The sequence below is a fragment of the Dermacentor andersoni genome, chromosome 3, assembly GCF_023375885.2.
Source record: "Dermacentor andersoni chromosome 3, qqDerAnde1_hic_scaffold, whole genome shotgun sequence".
NCBI classification, from domain to species: Eukaryota; Metazoa; Arthropoda; class Arachnida; order Ixodida; family Ixodidae; genus Dermacentor; species Dermacentor andersoni.
The window spans coordinates 8,623,088-8,642,865 of record NC_092816.1 but is presented as its reverse complement, the minus strand read 5'-3'; the positions used below and the strand labels follow the sequence as shown (position 1 = coordinate 8,642,865).

The 19,778-nt window shown below is 45.8% G+C and overlaps 1 long non-coding RNA gene across 1 annotated transcript; it reads left to right on the top strand.

The window, feature by feature from the left end:
* Window positions 1-9,065: 9,065 nt before the first annotated feature.
* LOC126520596 (uncharacterized) lies at window positions 9,066-16,941 on the top strand. Its single transcript, XR_007597071.3, has 4 exons — window positions 9,066-10,176; window positions 11,168-11,272; window positions 13,939-14,083; window positions 16,832-16,941. It is a non-coding gene; the product is annotated as an uncharacterized lncRNA (long non-coding RNA).
* Window positions 16,942-19,778: the final 2,837 nt, after the last annotated feature.

Genomic DNA, 19,778 nt, shown 5'->3' with positions numbered 1-19,778 from the left:
AGACACTGCACACGTTCTTGAAAATTTATGAATTACCACTGCCTACGTCCTCAAACAATATTTATTTCCCCACCTGTGTTCTTTTTTCGGTTCAACTGACCGCAATTAAATACTCCTCAATTTACATTCGTGCAGCAATTACAACTTGGAATTGTGCATCTGCGACGTACTTCCGATTCCGGACAGCTCTGTTACTATTGATCTTAATTTCGATTACATTTTTCCTGATGATGCAAGATTACTTATACATCGTATTCTAGACGGTGTATTGCACGATCATCTGCAGAACCTTCAAACAAACATCGTAATTGCGGCAGATGCTTCGCAATTTGAAGAAAAGTCAGGTATAGGTATATTCTCCTCGATTCTTGATTGGACATTTTCTCTTCGACTGCCAGATTTTGTAGCCATCTTTTCAGCCGAATTCATGGCAGTGGTGCTGGCTCTACGCAAATTAAACCCATCGATTACGTCAGCCGTGATAGTCACTGATTCATTATCATTGTGATCATCTCTTCCTGCTTCTCGTGACTCTCGGGTAATGAGGGCGTTTCATTCATTCGTACCTGAGTACTTGAGAAGTGTGCATTTGGTCTGGGTAGCTGGCCATAAATGACTAAGTATAAATGAAATTGCAGATTATCTAGCCAAGGCATACACGGCCCGAGTCTCCTGCGTTGTCATTAGACAGCTCATGTCACTGCTGATAGATTTCTTAGGAGTGTCATTGTAGGCAGTGACAGGCTCCGCAAAACCCAGCTCTTCCTAATGACTTGTACATTTAAAAAAGGTAACCTACTTTTTAAACACCTCTGAACCACATTCCAAGTAAAGCGATAACTCGCTGCGAAGCCCCGTGCAGCCGTTCCACCGAGTTTACCGTCTCGTCCGGGAGCAGCAACGCTCGGACCTGACAACAGGCGAAGATGAGAAAAAAAGCTCGGAACCTTCTGCGATACATTTCGAGAGGGCGCGGTGCCTTCAATTCGAGGCACGTACAAGAACAAATGGCCCGGCGTCGCGGCACTGTATACTGCGTGGCTCAAGTCTGGCAACGGGAGAAATGCTACGAGACAAGTTTGAAGCGGCCTTCGGAGAAAAGTCCTGCTTGCCTCGCATTTTACTATAGTCGCGCCAAGCCGTAGCACGATCGCCTTCAATCTACGTGCTGCAAAACGTGCAATGACAGCAAGTGGGTTTCTTCGCATCTTTATAACACTGGGGAAAAGGCACTGACCAGGAAACTAACGACCGCCGATAGAAAGAGGACAGCGCACCGTCTCCAGTTGTTCCACTGCCACTGTGGGAAAAAGACAGGAACGGTTGTGATTACCCTTTTACTCACCTTCAAAGTACTTGCAATCGGTTCGTAAATCAGGCGAGTTTACTAAAGATGCTTCGATTGACGAGTGGTTAAAGACGTATATTGGTCGTCCACATTTACGATTCAGGCGGAGTCATTCGAGAGTGTTCGTCAGGTTTGCAGACTCGTGAAACGCGAACACATTTGTTCCACCCTGCGCCGCATTGGCATCGCTCCCGTTGTTGTTATCGGCCGACGACGCCTTCGGTTCGACTTTTCCTGCTTGCAAAAAAAACTGCTACACGTGTGTGAGCGCGAAATTTTACGTGCTACGGGGGGACAGCTTAATTTCTTGTCGTTTCTCTCGCCGCGGTACATTCAGTTCCTGCAATTATTTACCAAATATTAGAATAATCTTAGGTTGCAATGTACAACTTAATTGCAATGTAATCGACACCAAATAGGTTAATCATAGTTATGATGACGATGTACATTTTCTGGAGAACTAATAAGATAACCATTTAAAGTGACAGATATATTTCACAGGTTAGAGCTTTCAAAAATAACGTATAAAAGATCGCGTTTGTACTAGCAGCATTCAAAATGAAATATTTCCCGTACTTGTCGTAACCTATAAGAGCAATATGAAGTTCAGTTTCTGACAATATATATCTAGAGAATGCTTTATTATTTTAGTTTCGCGCTACTGATAATGAGCGAAGTTACAATTATCCATAAATGTCTCGCTATAATCGGGCAAATATTCGCAACAGGATGAGGCATGTGTATGCTGCAGCAAAAATGCGGAGACCACTCAGCACATCCTAATGGAATCAGAAGGGTTTCACCCAGGAAGACCCGAAGGTAACGTACATCTTCCAGAAGCGCTTGGATTAAAGGTGGGCGAATGCATCAACCGGTCAGCAGTCGAGTTAAGCAAGAGACGTTTACAGTACTGGTGGAAAAAAATGCAGGGAAAAGATTGATACGACCGCATCTGTTACAGGCATAGGTAGCGGTACAAGGTAGATATAGACCTTTTGAGGAACAAAAAAGAAGGATAAAGAAGATGTTAACAAAACTACTAGAATGAAAAACATGCATAGCATACCTGAGTAACTCATGTAGGCTAGGTGATATTTGTCACCACCCCGTTTCAAAGGGGACGCCAATAAATGATCATCATCATCGTCGTCAACATCATCAAGAAGCTGCAACGAAAATTCGCAAACGCCTATAAGGGAGGAAGACGACAACATTCCCGAAGGAGACGACGTGCTGCTGTACACCAGAGACGCTCTTGGAGATAACTTCGGCAAGAAAGAAAGCCTTATCCTTACTGAAACATATGCAGTAAAAGAGAAGCCTGTGAGATCAAAACAAAAAATTAAGCATGGAAACCTTCTTACTGGAAAAAAGCCCATGTCCTTGATAACAGGGCCGCAGGACCCGATCAAATTTCAATACAGCTAACCAAAAACCTCGGTCTAAAGAGCAAGGCACTGCCAACTAATGCCATAGAGCAAACAATTAGAACAGGGAAAAATGCCGTTGGATGGCGTGAGAACAAGACAAACCTTATCTACAAAAGCAAATGTGATAAGGATAAGACGAGCTCGTGCAGGTAAGTTACAGTAACGTAGGTGATATATAGAACGGAAACGTAAGCCATACAATTACAGCTGTCGAAGAGGGTGGAGAACAGTTATGTGCTGGGGCAGCTACAGAATGGGTTCAGACCAGACAGACGCCCAGAGGATAATATGTCTCTGAGGTTTGACTAGCTCAGAATGGACCTTTATGGATGACATGGCGGCCGAATGGCGCAGGGTCGTTCACATGCTGCCGCCAGCCTGCACGGTGGTGCTGCTAGCGAGGCGCCCTTGTCTAGATACCATACGAGAACGTAGTCAGGAAAATGTTATGGGATATTCTCAAGCACGAAGGCATAGGTGACAATTTCGTGGGGCTGCTGAGGGATATATATATATATATATATATATATATATATATATATATATATATATATATATATATATATATATATATATATATTGTGACACGCTGACGAAGAAGATGTTGTCAGCTTCGTCGGAAGAAGACGCTCTGAACTTCGCGCGCTGTCTAACATCTTGTCAGCCACTACGATTATTGTAAATATCCTGTAAATATACGTCCGATTGTTTTTAACCCCGTAACATTTTTGGTGGAGGTTGCGCGATCATTATCAAGACGGATTTATGCAGCGGGCGCTCCTTGGCTGCATCTACAATGCCAGCACAAGGCGAGAATGCTTCGGGCCCGTCGGCACCGACGCCCACCGTCATTCTAGCACAACCTCGCGACCCAGGAACCTTTTCTGGCACCGACGACACCGATGTTGAAAACTGGCTTCAACTATATGAGCGGGTGAGCTCCAGCAACCACTGGGATCAGGCCGTCGTGCTCGCTAATTTGATATTTTACCTCGCGGGCACGGCACGCATCTGGTTTCACACCCACGAGGAGGAACTTACCAGCTGGGACATTTGTAATCAGAAGCTGAAAGATTTGTTTCGCAGGCCTGTTGGGCTTCAGCGCGCCGCCCAAAAAGACCTCGCTTCGCGCGTCTGGACGTGCACTGAATCCTACCTCACGTACATCCAGGACGTGCTCGCTCTGTGCCGTGAAGTGGATCCGAAGATGTCCGAACCTGATAAAGTTGCACACGTCATTAAGGACAAAGCAGATTATGCCTTCCACCTCCTTGTTTTCAAGAATTCTTCCACTCTGCAAGCCATTATTACCGAATGCCGGCGGTTTGAAGAAGCCAAGAGTCGCCGCATTGCCCAGCCATTTCCCCGCCTTCCCAACACGGCTGCTATGTCCACCTGCGAAGATTTCCGCAGTCCGCCCACACCCGATCGCTCTGATGACGTCCTGCATATCATCCGACGTGAAATAGAAGCCGCATCTCCTGTCACAACCCCAGCCCACGGCCCCGACAATTGCCAGGCGACCGTCTCACTGATACTGTCCGTCGTGCGCCAGGAATTGGCCAACATTCGCTTGACCAACGTCTGCTCAGTTAATCGACCTGACTATACTCCGTCCGGCACTGTCATACGCACCCGCAGCCTGAATGCCCCAACGCGGTATCGCAATCCGGCCGAATGGCGCACTCCAGACGACAAGCCTATGTGCTTCACTTGTGGCTGTATCGGCCATATTTCACGTCACTGCCGGTCTTCGTGGATTTCGACCCCCTGGCCATACCTCCCATCTCACGGCCCTCATGCTGCCCCTCGGTTCCCCCCCGCAAACGCAGCCAGTACCTTCTGGCGACACTTCTCTGCCTACCCGCTCTAGTCGCTCTCCTTCGCCACGTCGCCGCTTCTCCCGATCGCCCCCATCTCGCCGATCACCGTCCCCTAGCTCCTTCCGGAAAAGCCTTCCGGAAAACTAACGGGTGCAGCACCTGGAGTTAATGCTGCCAAACCGACCCGACGAAAAATGCCTTGCCCACACATCGGAGCCTCATTAAAGTGGACGTGGATGGTGTACCTGTTACGCCTCTGATTGACACTGGCGCGCACATATCTATGATGAATGCTCAGCTTCGGAATCGTCTCAAGAAAGTCCTTACTCCTGCCCCGTCACCTGTGGTCCAAGTCGCCGACGGTGGAACACCAGCCGCCATTGGCATGTGTCCGGCTCGCGTGAGTGTCGCCGGACATCATACTTCTGTTTTATTTATGTTCTAGAGCACTGCTCTCACGACCTCATTCTGGGCCTTGACTTTCTGTCTACACATTCTGCTTTGATAGACTGTTCTGCTGGTGTTGTGCAACTCGCTCTACCTGCTGCTATTGACCCTCCCGATAGTGCTCCGATACGGCTATGTTCTACAGAGCATATTCTCCTCCCGCACCGTTCCGTTACCTACATAGTTGTCTCCCCCGTTCCACTTATACCAGACGGTGACTACATCGTATCCCCTAATCCGGATGTCCTGCTCTCGCATAACGTCGCTTTTCCTCACACCGCCATTACCATTTCGGACAACACGTCCTGCCTTCCACTTAAGAACTTTGGACTTTGTACACAAGTACTCCCGCGCGGAATACCTCTGGCGCAAATAACGCCGGCCAGAGACTACAACATTTCGGCTTTAACTTGTAACAGCTCCTCGTGTTCAACTCTTGCTTCGCCCCCTGTCCCTTCAGACTTGAATGCCCTAACAAAAATTATTGCTCCCGACCTTCCGCCCCAGCGTGCTAATAAACTACATTGCCTCCTTGCCTCATACTGAGACCTATTCGACCTTGGAGAGCGCCCTCTAGGATAAACATATGTCGTAAAACATCGAATAAACACCGGTGATGCGAGCCCGATCCATCGGCGACCCTACCGCGTCTCACCTACTGAGCGACAAATCATCCAACATGAAGTTGACAAGATGCTTTCTCGAGACATCATCGAACCTTCTTGCAGCCCATGGGCATCCCCTATTGTGCTAGTTAAAAAGAAGGACAACAGTTGGCGATTTTGCGTGGATTATCGACACCTCAACAAGGTAACCAAGAGGGACGTCTATCCGCTACCACGCAATTGATGATGCCCTGGATTGCCTGCATGGAGCACAATATTTTTCGTCCATCAACCTTCGCTCCGGCTACTGGCAAATTGCCGTCGACGACATGGACCTCGAAAAGAGACCATTTATTACTCCCAATGGCCTGCATCAGTTCAAAGTGATGCCTTTCGGTTTATGTAATGCCCCGGCCACATTTGAACGAATGATGCACGCCCTCCTACATGGTTTCAAGTGGTCCATCTGCCTCTGTTACCTGGACGACGTGATCGTTTTTTCTCCGACTTTTGCGACACACCTCGAACGTCTATCGACGGAACGGGGGAAAGTAAGCCGCCTGGTGCCTCTCTTAAAGCAGGGCAAATCCCCACTAGAGCTCACCTCTTACCGCCCAATAGCGCTGGCCAGCTGTGTAGGAAAGATAATGGAAAGGATTATCCTTGGCCGCCTGGAATGGTACCTTGAATACTACAAGATTTATCCAATTTCCATGGCTGGTTTCCGAGGTGACCGCTCTTCCATCGACAATGTAGTTGATCTCGTTTCATATGTCCAGCACGAAATCTGCAGCTTTATTCTTAGATGTGAAATGGTCTTACGATAACGTATTACATGAGGCCATTCTCGACGCTCTTGCGACGGTTGGCCTAGGTGGTCGAGTCTTTTTGTGGATTGCAAGTTACCTATCTGCAAGATCATTCTATGTGTTAACTGACGTTGGCCCAACTACGCGACGCTATACCAGCAGGGGCGTTCCTCAAGGCGGTGCTCTCAGCCCCACGCTAGTCAACCTCGCTCTCGTTGGACTAGCTGAATACTTGCCAACTACCATCAAAATTTCAAGATGCGCTGACGACATCTGTATCTGGACTACGGCAGTCACACGTCCTCAGATACGTGCGCGGCTTCAAAGAGCGGCCACTTTGACAGCGAACTACTGGTGTAAACAGGGTCTCAGTACATCACCAGAAAAATGCGCACTAGTGGCATTTACTCGCAAACCGATGACGCCTTATGCCATCTCAATCAGTGGGCGGACCATTTCCTAATACCGAACCCACAGATTTCTTGGCGTAGTTATTGACCCAGACCTCTGTTGGAGCCCGCACGTGGCCTACATGAAACGGCGCCTGACAGCAACTTCCCAGTTGTTTAAATACTTGACAGGAAAGACGTGGGGGATGTCAGTAGACGCAATACTTAAACTCTACAGATTTCTCTTTCTGGATTTTTTAAGATATAGTCTACCTGTACTGAACAACACCTGCAAGACAAATATTCGTGTTCTGCAAGCAGCACAAGCTCAAGCACTCAGAGTCTGCCTTGGTTTGCCCAGATGCACATCAACAGAGGCAACTCTTGCGATTGCTCGGGACCATCCAATGCGAACTCACATTACGGTGGAAGCCCTGAGAATGCACATCAGACATTTTGCACATGCCCCCTATCACCACCTTGCAACACTACCTTCAGACAGGCACCAAGCATCATTCTCTAAAAATATCGCCAAGTACAACGACAAACTTCCCTCGGGCTTCACCGCCCCATCTAAACCATCGATATCCCCTTGGTGTCTTATCAGCCCCACAGTCCATCTCAGTGTACTAGGAATCGGGAAAAAGTCTGAACTGTCGTCGCCTGTGCTGAAACAACTGTCTCTGCTTCTTCTGCACAAGAAGTACGCGGATAGTGAACACATTTATACTGATGGTTCCACAAACATCCAGTGTTTGTCCGGTGCTGTGGTTGCCCTATTGGAAAATCCTATTTAAATTCAAACTGGGTTATACAGGTTTAAACTGGTTTTAACAGGGACCTGTTTAGCAACAAACAGGTATAAACAGGACCAGTTTACACACGAACAGGTTTGAACGGGGTCCCGTTTGGCATGCAAACAGGTATAAACTGGACCAGTTTACACACGAACAGGTCTGAACGGGGTCCCGTTTGGCATGCAAACAGGTATAAACTGGACCAGTTCACACATGAACAGGGCTGAGCGGGGTCCCGTTTGGCATGCAAGCAGGTATAGGCACCACCAGTTCAAGCAGAAATGGGTCTTAACAGGGGCCCTGTTTGCAACTAAACTGGCTTATACTGGACACAGTGGCACCATATAGGGTCGCCTGTTTGGCACAAAAGCTGCTTTATTCTGGAGCTTTGTGGCAACCATACTGGATGGTATCATGCATACGAGTTTAATGCTTGAATAGAACTGGGGAGGAACTTTTTATTGTTCGACATCCTGACAATTTAGCCCCTAGTGCTAAATTGGGGCCATTATCAAGCTCTACAGAAATTGCGTGACCACCTCGGAACATTCACAGACCAAACTGCGATATGCTAGCTGCGAATTTCAAACCGATTCCCGGTCCTGCCCAGTTGAAAAAGACACAGGAATTCCTGCTGCAACTACAGCGATTTCTGTTGTACGACAGAAGTTCCTAACGTTTCTGAAGTTGCGACAGACATTTCTGACGTTACGACAGCGATTCTGACGTCGCAACAGAAACATTCGGTCGCGACGGCCAAGAGTTCTGAAGTCGCAACAGAAGCACTTTCCGTCGCGGCCCTTTAAAATGTCAGCTTCGCATCGGTGGTGTACACTGTACTTTTTTTCTTGCGCGGTATTCAATCGTGCTTCTTTGGAGCCGGCAGTACTGATAGCACCGACACCGGCATTAAAGTCGACGTTGCCAATTGTTATAATTGTGCCGTGACGACGCGGCACCAGCAACGCCCTACCGGCCTCCTCAAAATCGGCCGCTGATCAAAATCATACCATCTGCGGGAATGGCTGCGTATCCGCTTTGTTTTATTTGGTAAGATGGGGCACACAGGCCTGTGGACTTACATGTGCGGTTACACTGACACATTAGTTAATTTCCCAGAAATATTGCACAAGCATATGCGAAGCGGGAAAGAAGTTTTGGATTGTTCCACAAAGTTGCGTGAAAAGCTGTCTCGCTCGGGTCTCATTAATCTGGTACAGCGCTGCCGTGAGAAGCCAGTATTCTGTCGAGATGAAGACTCACCCACGAGTGTTTATGTAGCTATATTGTATTGAACACACGAATTATATGCGAGCTCAAAAGTGTAAAGAGCAAGAGACAACTGTCGAAAATAGCAGTAACAACCCTCAGTGTCCCCGGTCACCGTTGTCTGTTTCTGAATTTCGTATGAAATATGGATATCGTTACAGCAAAATCGATGGTCTAGCACTCCACGATGTACCTGTCGATGGTAACAACACTTTTGCTCATCTAGAGATGCGGCAGTTGACGCGGTGAAGTGAAAGCGCATCGTGGCTTTTAAAATGCAAATGTAAACAGCAACCCAGACAGCAATTTACACTCTTGACATAGCTTCAACATACGCCAGCAGTGATGTTCGGCGTGGTGCAGTGGTAAGATGCTTGTCTCGGAACCGTCAGGTCCAAAGTTCGAATCCTAGGCAAACAGCATTTTTTTTTCTACTTTTATTTTTTTATTTTATTTCGTATTAATAATTTTACATAACCTTAAAATGACCTCTGTCAATTTTTAATCAAATATTGATCAGGAACTACAGAATTTTCGACTACAGGGCGTCACACTACAGAGAACAGAACGACAGTCACAACGTTCCAAAATACGACAGACTGAAAATTTGCTGTTGTGTTTTTCAAGTGGGTGAGACGTCTATACGGCGTATACGCAGATTGCTGTCCTCTCTATTAAAAGCAACGTTGCTGAAACACGTCGTACAAGACGCTGTACGACTCGCATAACATCGAATTACAACGCTGTCACCATCCATGAGATCACCGAAAGCACGGTCGCTTTCGGTGGCGGCCTACAGATGGCAGCACAGGTAGCGCCGGTAAAGTTACAGGTGATATTATTTTGCCGTCCTCAGTTGTCGCCACATGTGAGTGCTTGCTGCATTGACGCCGTCCGATGTAGTTGTTTAATCGTGTGTACGCTGTGCCGAGAGAAATTGTGGTGCATTTTGTATGCATTGAGAATCACAAAACCCCTGGGACCGCGTAATGTAGCCCGCAGTATCCTTCGTGTGGTGCGCCGATGTCGAAGATATGACCCTTCGCGCTTCCTTTGTTCCGGGCTCATGAACAGGATCTCCTCCTCTGGCACTGTCGCATCGTATCGCGCTGTACGGAAGAATTTGGTGAAAGTTGTGCTCTTACGTCCTGTAGTTGATCCGCAATTCAACAGTGTGTGCGCCGGAAGGACCGTTGGTGCAGTCGATGCCGCGGCACCTGTGACGCTAAAAGGAGCGTTTTCCGAGTACGCCTAGAAAGGTAAGTCCGGCGCTTGCGCGCATTCTTCCTGTCTATGGTTCGTGAAGTGTGCGTTGTTGTACGTATCGCAAGATCCGTACAACAACCGGATCCGGATTTGTAAAGCAGGAAGAATTATAAATGTGCTTTTCAAATGGTTGTTCTTCATGTCGCAGTGCACATTTAGCAAAAAGTTCCATGGAAATTGCCCTATAACGTATTCATGTTACCAACAGCTCTATCTGTGGTTTATTTACTTTCACCTATGAAGCACGCTAGCGCGGGTGGTTCTTTGATCTAAATGGGCACAAAAATTCAAGCAAAGAAAGTTACTGTTTGTGTACATAATTTTTCATTAAGAAATGGTATAGTCATTTCTAGAAGTAGTACGTCGATTTGTCGTCGTCACAGCTAACAGCTGCGCGAGATAGCACCCGATTTCTTCGTCGACGCATGGCCAGATTTTTAGCTTGTATGGAAATTCTTCTGTTTATAGTGTGTCGTCAGATGACGTGTATTAGTGTCCTGTGTGTTTTCGTGTACTTGTAAAGGATTCCGATCTAGCAGAGAAGCCGAAATTACATAAGCAATGTTTCTTTTTAATCGAAAAATCTTTCTCTTTTCTGTATTGTCTCTCCAGAAATGAGGTGGTCTGTTGTAATTTTAAGCGCATCGTCCTTTGGGAGCAGTGCTTTGTTGCGCCGCATAGACAAGTTAGGTTTTGGAACGCTTTTCATGTCCTAAGGAATTTTTTGATAGTACAATTCACATTTCACGTTATACAGCTGTACGTTTGTGTGAACCTTTTCATAGTAGATTCATGTTCTCTACAGTTCGATTTACGTGTTATTTAACCGCCTGTGATGTTACAATCAGATATTTGCACAACCAGTTGCTACCTTCATGTAACTGGTTGTATGAGACTTTTTTCAAAATATGACGTGATCTTTTTATATCACAAGTTTGCAGTTTCAGCAGGGATTACAATAAATAAGTATTTATTATTGTTTAGGGATGGCAAGATTTTGTGAACCAGAGGCACCTCCACATATGCACCTGCGGCACTTCTGCAGCCTCAACAGCACGGAAAAGTACCTGATGTGCATGCTGTGACAAGGTGTGTGCAAAGCAGTTGCTGCCACTTACAAGAGCTGCAGATTTTGTTGGTATCATCCATGTTTGGAAACTCCTGAATTTTTCGTGGGTTTACAAATGTGGGCTCATTTTACAATTTTATTAATGTCATTTTAGAAAGACAATGAAGTTGTGTTGGTTAAGATGTTTTAAAGCTGTTGAGAGATTGACGGTGTGACATTGTTAAAATGCATGTAAAAAATTAATTATAATGGTACTTGTACTGCTTTATTATTAGCGATGCAATATCTCTAACGAGAACATCAGAGGGGCACGTGCTTTTAGGAAGTTTAGTCAGATAAATTCCTGAAGCAGCGTAAAGCTCTGTAATCTAAAAAAAAATGTTGTCAGTTACTGGTTTCAAGTTCGCTGCTGCTTTTCGTGCTGCACGACAAGTTAAATAATGGTTGATAATGTGTGTGTGACGTAATAGTTCTGCGCAAACACACGAGGTGGAGAGAAGTAATTAATAAAGGGAAAATCAGACATCCACCCGCTCGTACCATTTGCAACAAAGGAAACCTGTATGTGTTCCTCAAAAGGAAAGCCGCACAGTTGAAGAAAAATTCGTCCTGGTCCGGGACTCGAACCCGGGACTACCGCCTTTCCGAGGCAGCCACTCTACCATCTGAGATAACCAGCTGGCTAGCACATGGCAGGGCGAAGTCGAATTACTTGACAACGTGAAGCAAAAGCAAGGGTTTGACATAATATTTTTTTCTCCTTTATTAATTACTTCTCTACACCTTGCGCATTTCCGCAGAACTATTACGTCAGACCCTTGCCTTTGCTTCATGTTGTCGACAAATTCGACTTGGCCCGGCCATCTGCTAGCCGCCTGGTTATCTTAGATGGTAAAGCGGCTGTCCCGGAAAGGCGGTGGTCCCGGGTTTGAGTCCCAGACCTGGACGGTTTCTTTTTTTCAATTGTGAGGCTTTCCTTTCGAGGAATCCGTACGGGTTTCTTTTGTAGCAATTGCTACGAGCGGGTAGATGTGCGATTTTCCCTTTATTAATAATGTGTGTGTGTATGCAACAATGGGGGTGCTGAGAGCAAGCTTTAAAATAATGTGTGCTATGTCCCCAACAAAGAATTTAGTGTCTGCAGCATTTTTACAAAATATTATGTTCACAGGTTGGCAGGTATGACATAATGTACAACAATAATGTACAACACTTTTGCTGTAGATGCATTTTCATAACGTCCATTTTCTGTCTACTTGAATCGTATATTTAGAATTTGGCCCACCTTCAGTTTGATCAAGTTACATAGGTAGCCCCCTCTGAGTTAAATATAATTAGGAGCTATTGTAGATATGCATGATATACCTACTCACTGTATTGTGACAGATATTTTTAGGGACTGTGTTGTGAGGCATGTTTTACCTGTATGTCTTGCTGCAGCTTGCCCGACAAAAGCATAAATGCTTTGCTCACCTTTATTATTATGCTTTCATGTAGACTTCTAACATCTGTGCCCACATAGACTCCATGTTCTTAATTACATTTTTCTAAGTATTCACTGTTGTGCATTACAATATTCTGTTACATTACTGTGCATTACATGTTTTTCTTTGTTTTATTTTGGAGGGGGTATTCATTTCTATAATAGTACAGAGAATAGGAGTTCAAAACAAAAAGCCACGAAAGGTGGCTTAAAAGTGTATGAAGCTTGGAATTCTACATTCCATCCCCTAAAGCGCTACCAGTAGTAAAAGATTCCTAATTGTCTTTTTTAGAAGCTAGCTGCCAGATACATAGTCCCATTAGGAGAGTATGTTATTTTTTCTTCTTTGGTCTGACTTGTTTTGTTGAATGTTCTCCTTGTTCAGAATTTGTTTTCTTGCCACCTCATGCAATACTCCAACTGGAGCCTATGAGCTATGTGTATAATAAATAAGTAAATTCCTAAAGCATGCAACAAACCATGCAGCATAGCATTTAAATGTTGCCAGTTTATAATGCTTCTTGAGTGCAGCGCTTCATGGAGCTTGAGGCTGATCTCTTCAGATGTAAAACAAATTGCAGGGTATGAAAATGTGGTCCTACAAACTGCTGGTTACGCATGTCAGTCAGCCTGTTGCAGTGGTCACAAGTGAGAATGTAACCAGAAGCTGGGCGTGCTCGGCCATTTTGCATATGGCACAGGATAAAGCTTCACCTCTGCCATTGCTTCTCTTATAATAATGGCCTCCGAGTATACATGCAGAGTTATGCTTCTGGGGACACCTATTAACCTTATCAGGTAATACCATTAGCCTTATGGGTGCTATAATGTTGCAGTGCCTGCAGGATGGCCAGCATTACAACACATTAAAATTATTGTACAAGTCATGCAATGGTATCGGGATTGGCCCACCAAGTGACAACCTTTAATTACACTATACCTGGGATCAGCTCACTCAGTCAGAGAGACATCCATGCATAAGGGGAGGGGTATGGCAAATAGAGGGCGTTCGATTAATCTTTCTCACATAGATAGCTGATACATATAATCTTTCTTAAATTGGATGCTTTGTTGCTCAAAGTGAAGTTACTTATGGGCATAATGTCAGCATTTCGATCCTATTTATGCTTAACGAAAGTTGCTTTGTTCAGTGTCACTTTTTATATTGTTTCGCTTGTGATTCTAAGCTCACTTGTTTTATAGCTGCTGTAGGTATGGCTGGACCTGGAGAAGAAGTGTAAGCAGACCATGCTATGTTGCTGATCTGCGCTGATCTCCACATCCAAGTTGGTCCCGCGACAGTTGGGCACCATTGTGCCTTGCTTCATTGACAAGGTGATATAATATGGTGAGCTTGTACTTCAATATCGGTATTGAACATTATGTTAAGGAAAAAAGACAAGGATTGGTCTTTATGATAGATACACTCATGTTCTTTCTTTAAGGTGTTCTTTTGACACTGTTCTGCATGGACAAATTTTTAGAGAATTATAACAGTCCTTTATTGCAAAGTGCCATGGCGCTAGTTTATGCGTTAAACTAGCACTCTTTCACCAAAAAAAGCCTTATTTAGCACACAATTCACAAGGAAAGAAAGGAGGCAACAGGACAGAGTGCTACTAACAGTTCAGTATTATTGCTCGCACAGTGATATTGTGCAAAAGGTGAAAGGGGGAGAATAGATCTGAATACATGCTGTTCGCACAGAAACATGGTGAGCGTGACACTTGTTTTACAATGATAAGAAGCAGTCTCACTGTCTAGTAATTCTCTGCATGGGGAGCTAGCGCTAGGTTCCTCGTCATACATATAAGAAAAGCCTCAGATATCTCTCCAGCGCTTTTGTCTTTATATTTTGTCACGATCAAGCAGCTTTCAAACATAGGTGCATGTGCGCCGAGAGCAGTGCGCTACCACTGCTAACTGACCCATGCATGAAGTTTGCTTGGTCACGCTGCCAGTCATCTATACATTGGCCGGTTTATCCGGTGTAGCCTCTACTGCACGAAATGGTATGTGATAGACACTGCACCTGTGTACTGTACGTGCTTTGTTACATGATTTTTTTTTCAGAGATAGTGATGCAGGCCTTTTCATTATTTACATGCCTACACAACAAACCAAGCCAGCATGAGGCAACTGTTCTCGGCACGAAACAAACTTGATTCGTTAGTTTTCGTTCATTGGTGCGATCACACTAAGGCAGACAAGCTTGTAGGCTGTGCTTCTGCAATTTGTACAGCACACTGACAGCACTGGTGTGGGCCTCATCTGTGGGCTGACTTATGGCACCTTCTACAGCGCAGACCACTTGTGTTGGGCGAGGCACCAATGTTGACGTTTGTTCCCTTGTGCAAAACAGCAGTCCTAGGTTTTGAGTAGTTGTAGGAAGACAAGGTAAACACAACTTCCATGGCTTGAGTGGGCTCATTTCTCTTGGGGCATCTAGCTTTTTTTCTTGCAACTGTGCAGAGGTGCTTCCCTAGAGTCTGTGTGAAAATGGCATAGAGTTGTGCATTCGGGAACTCCTGAACAATGATCTGCTATAGTTAGGGCTTTGCGAAAATGCACTGTCTACCAGTTGGTAGAAGGTGCATTATTCAGCCACTGATTTCCTGTTGGCATGCTTGCACTCGTGCTGTCAGTAATTTCTTGGCTTGCCGAATTGTCTTGAGGCCCCACGCTGATGATGCTACCGATGTCGTCATGTGCAGACTTTTCAGGATGAGGTTTTTTGCTTTGCAAATGTTGTTGAAAGGTAGGTGGTGCTTACAGGTAGCTATTCTAGATATTAGTGGAATGAATTGGCCCATCTTGCTTCATCAAACATCGTCACGCCGACATCAGTTGCACAAACAAAAAACCTGGCCTACTCGCAGCGTCGTGCACGAAGAAACAAACAAATCAGCTGCTGGATTGTCTTGACATGCCATACTAAGCTGAGACCGGAACTGCTGTAGCTACAAACCAGGCAGAGACGATGATGATGAGCAGGGATTTGCAGTAGCGCCACTTCGTGGGGCAGCAAGGAGGCTCCGTTCAAAACAAAAATGTCGTTCAGCAAGTAGAACCATGCAACGGTCAGAGTCGGTGCATGGTGCTCTCGATCAAGTTGGCTCAAGGAGTGTCCGAAAAATCAGACGAGAGGTTGCAAGGCGACCGAACTTTCGGAAGTTGTTATACATTATGGTCCATGGGGAGAATGGCGGTGCCGTGAAGCAGACCGAGTAATCAAGTCCGAATTTTCGGAGTCCGGAAAATCAGTCGGCGACTGTACCTATACCTATGTGTCTATGTATACCTAGGTGCAACAGTGTTTGCTATGATCTGTGCAAGAATTGCTGTTGCCCGTAGATGCCCAACATGTCGGGTGTCAAGTTGTAAAATACCTTGCAAAAGTGATCTACGGAAAAATACCGCTTCTGCTATATTTCGCTTTTGCAAGAAATTTTGCGGCTGCTGGCACCTACCTTAAAAGGCTTTATATGGTCTTCGCATGGCCAGGGCCTTCTACTTTTGTGAGTTTGCTTATCTCGAAATTTACCCCGGTTTTTATAACTTCAAGTTGGCGGGATCCCTAGTCTCCTTTAACGTGTACCCAATAGACCTTACATAGGGGTTTTGGCATTTCCCTGCCATCTAAATGCAGCCATTGTGGCCGGGATTCAATCCCACGCCCTCTGCCTGAGCAGCGCAATGTCAAAGCCAGTACACTACGGTATTTTGCTGGCAGAAGGGTTTAGTTTCTGAATAATTTATTATCTCAACCTGTCGGTGTTGTTTTTAAAGGTATTTCATGTTTGTATTCTGTTGCTTCAATACTAGTAATTATTGCTAATCAAACGATGTGTCCATCTTGTTCCTATAACACTTGCTTCAATCGCCTGCTAATTATGACAGCTTATTCTCCCACAGTACTCCATGTTCCCTTGAAACATAGGCATTGCATGAAACCACATATTTTTCAATAAGATTTATTCATTATCTCCTATGACCGGAATGCTGAACCTTTCTTATCTGTGGGAACATAGGCGAATTTGCCTATGTGCCAACCTGTTGCATGAGTCAAGATAAATTATTGGCTTTACTTTTTCAGGTGCCCTGCTCGCTCTCACCCAAGCAACCCACTCCAGCGGTCTTCTCTCGGCAGACTGGATGCATCGAAATACCGTTAGAAGGTCCAATAAACAGTGCTTGGGACATTTATGACATGCTTTTTTTTAAGCCGGATGACTTCAGGCTTAATGAAAGCTCAAGTTGGTGTACAGAAATACCTACGTAAAGTATACTTGTCTTTTTCACTTACAAGTACATGCCAATACTTTGCCTGACATTTTTCACCCCAAAATTACGCTTTACTGTGGATTTGTGAACAAACCATTACAACAAAAAGCACTGCATTAAAAAGAGTACAAGTAATCGAACAAATACTAAATCTGCAAGAATTACATTTGCATACTAGTAGTAAATATGAAAATGAGGTACAGTCTTCTTCAGGGTGCATTTTCTTGTAGGTCATACACAGAGAACGTACTCGTGGGTCATACAAAACTTGTTCATGATGTATCACATCAGTGTTGGTAGTGCTAATCAATTTATGCCGAAAATTGTGTTTATCTTCGTATCAAGCAATGTACCAGGCAAACCTACATGTGAAAGTGGCATTCTTGTTGCAAACATAATGCAGATCTACTTCTCTTCAATGCTGATCGCAAATACACAAATGTACAAAATAGGTTTAAGAGTAAATTACATATATTAAGCAACATCAATCCATTCTGAAAGGACCAGGTATGAATGCAGCAAAATATAGGTCTGAACAGGGGCAAACAGGTCTGGGTTAGATAGGACGGGATTAAACGGGTCAGGATTAAACAGGATTTAAACGGGTCAGGATCAAACAGGATTTAAACGGGTCAGGTTTAAACAGGATTTAAACGGGTCAGGTTTAAACAGGAATAAACAGGATTTAAACAGGTCAGGACTGAACAGGATCAAACGGGGTCCCGTTCCATAACCCTATTTGATGAAACCCGTTTGAAAACAAATAGGATTTTCTAGTAGGGACATGTCCCAGCAAGAGCTATTACCATCCGCTTTAGGACTGACCCCCCAACATCATCGACATCTGCTGAACTAGCTGCTCTTCGCGCTGCACTTTGTTTCGTCAATCGGGAGCCACCTCAACAATGGTCAATCTTCAGCGACTCAAAGGCAGCCCTACAATCTGTGCTATCAGCTCTGCGTGGCGGGCCATTCGAACAGCTTGTATTCGATATTAGATGCCTACTCCATACATCACAAGAGAAAGGACACCACGTGACGTTTCAGTGGCTGCCAAGTCACTGCGGCGTCACTGGAAACGAAGACGCCGATAATGCCGCTCGGGCAGCTCTTGAAGACGCACAAGAAGAGGCCATACCGCTTTCATGATCCGACGCAGCTAGGAGACTTCGAGTGCTTGCACAGGAAATCACGCTCTCTCTATGGTGCACACCAAACAGCCAGACCAACCAGAGCAACCGTCAATACCACCTGCCCTCTTTGATGCGTTTCTATATGCCAACTGGACTCCGCCGAAGAGAGGCGACTCTGCTTTATCGCTTATGGCTAGGGGTGGCTTTCACGAAATCTTACTCGTTTCGCATTGGAATGGCCGACAATGCTCTCTGCAATGCCTGTCTTTGCGAGGAGACGCTGGAACACATTCTGTGCGACTGTCCTTAATATAATGTTCAGCGACAGTCCCTGGCATCTGTTCTAGCGCACCTTGACACTAGACCATTGACCCTCGACACGATTTTCACGTGCCGCCGACAGAAGACATCGCAGGTGAAGGCGACGAGGGGAGTACTTCGGTTTTTGAAAGAGACAGGATTGGACAAGCGGCTGTGACAGTGATATCACGTACCATGCCCGATTGATGCACTCCAACGCACGATGTGTGTGTGCTGTGCTATGTGCTCTCTCTCCCTCTCCCCCTTCCCCATCTTTCATCTCCCCCATCCCTCTCCCATGTGTAGGGTAGCAGACCGGTTAAGCTAAACTGGTTAACCTATCTGCCTTTCCTTCTCCACTTTTTCCTACCTATCGGTTTTCCGTCAGGCGGGGCTACAATTAAATTCGTCCAGGTGTCCCTTCTGTCGTCGGGAAATCTCTGTGCTCGGGCATCTCGTCGATTCTTCTGGTGTACGCCCTGATCCCGATAAAATACGGGCAGTGAAAGACTTTCCCGTGCCAACATGTGCCAAGGATGTTCGCAGCTTCTTGGGCCTTAGCTCCTACTTCCGTCGGTTTGTCTGAAATTTTGCCAACGTTGCACGCCCTCTCACTCAGCTCCTCAAGAAAGACGCCGCATTCATTTGGGGCCCTGAGCAAGCTGGTGCTTTCACCGAGCTGATTGGGCTGCTTACGACCCCGCCCATTCTCGCTCACTTTGATGCGTCAGCTTCAACAGAAGTCCGTACCGATGCCAGTGGCCATGGTATTGGCACTATCTTGGCACGGAAACAACAAGGGCGAGAACGTGTTATTGCCTACGCCAGCCGCCTTCTCTCCTCTGCTGAGCGCAATTATTCCATCACCGAACGCGAGTGTCTGGCTCTCGTTTGGCCAGTGGGTAAATTCCGCCCCTATTTGTACGGCCGCCAATTCACAGTCATCACTGATCACCACGCTCTGTGTTGGCTTTCGTCCCTCAAAGGTCCTTCAGGGCGCCTTGGCCACTGGGCTCTGCGCCTTCAAGTATACAACTATTCAGTTCTATACAAGACCGGCCGGTTACATCAATATGCGGACTGCTTGTCGCGCCATCCTGTCGACCCTCCTGACGTTTCTGCGGCCGGCATACCTGTCACCGTTCTCTCTCTGGCTGTTTTTCGCGATATTGGAGCCGAACAACGTCGGGACGCAAGACCTTATTCAACGGCTCACTTCAACGACGCCCGATCCTTCCCTTCGCATGTTTGAACTCTAAGATGGTATATTGTACCGCTCTAACATGCGCCCGGACGGCCCTGCCCGACTCTTTGTTGTGCCTGAGC